Source organism: Choloepus didactylus, chromosome 14 (assembly GCF_015220235.1).
Source record: "Choloepus didactylus isolate mChoDid1 chromosome 14, mChoDid1.pri, whole genome shotgun sequence".
Classification (NCBI taxonomy): domain Eukaryota; kingdom Metazoa; phylum Chordata; class Mammalia; order Pilosa; family Megalonychidae; genus Choloepus; species Choloepus didactylus.
The window spans coordinates 98,191,877-98,192,772 of record NC_051320.1 but is presented as its reverse complement, the minus strand read 5'-3'; positions in this window follow the sequence as shown (position 1 = coordinate 98,192,772).

Genomic DNA, 896 nt, shown 5'->3' with positions numbered 1-896 from the left:
GTGCTTTGTTTATATGAGGTGATTTATTTATTTATAGGGCTCTCGCCGGGTGGTGCCGGCTGTGGACTGGGAGCCCCCGGCTGCAGGGTCGGGCTGAGCCCGACAGCTCAGGGCCCCGCGAAAGGCCGCCATGGCCTGTGGGCCGTGTCCACGCAGCCCTGCATGCTTGCACAGGATTATCATGCTGGGAGGGCAGGGGGCACAGGGGCTGGGCAGGACACCCCCACACTTGGGGCACCAGGTCCAGTCCAGGATACCCCGTTGCATTTGAATTTCAGATAACGATGAATCGCGTTTTAGTATATTACCCAAATATCATGTAGCATATACTTACACTAAAATTATTTTGTTGTTTATCTGAAATCCAAAATCAACCGGGTGTCCTGTACTTCCCTTCCTTTTGATTCTTTTTTCTTTTCGTTTGTTAAATCTGGCCACCCTCCTCGCGCCGGACAGGCAGGAGCCCCCCCACCTCTGTAGAGGGGCACTGGGGACACAGAGGGGGCTCCCCAGGCAGACGCGGACCTGTCTCTGCCCCATCTCCGCCCATATTTCACCCTCTCACTTGTCCTCTGCCCCCGCCCCCTCAGCCGCAGATTAATTGAGTCGGACAATGTTTATATTAACCATTCATTTATCGACGTCTGCCTGCTGGGTCAATGACCAAATTTATGGTCTCACCAGATGGTCCGTATTGAGCTGGGTGCACCTCCCGCCTCGCCGGCCCCCGGTGGCCGGACGTGGTCAATACACTGATGGGGGCCCTGGGGGGCCAGGGGTCGTGTAATCCACGCCACCTCCCACCGGGGCTGCCCGGGGCTTCCAGGAGAGGCTGTGGGATGAGGGAGAGGAGAACATAGCTAGGTCCCACCCCATCATCACCCGCACTGTCACCC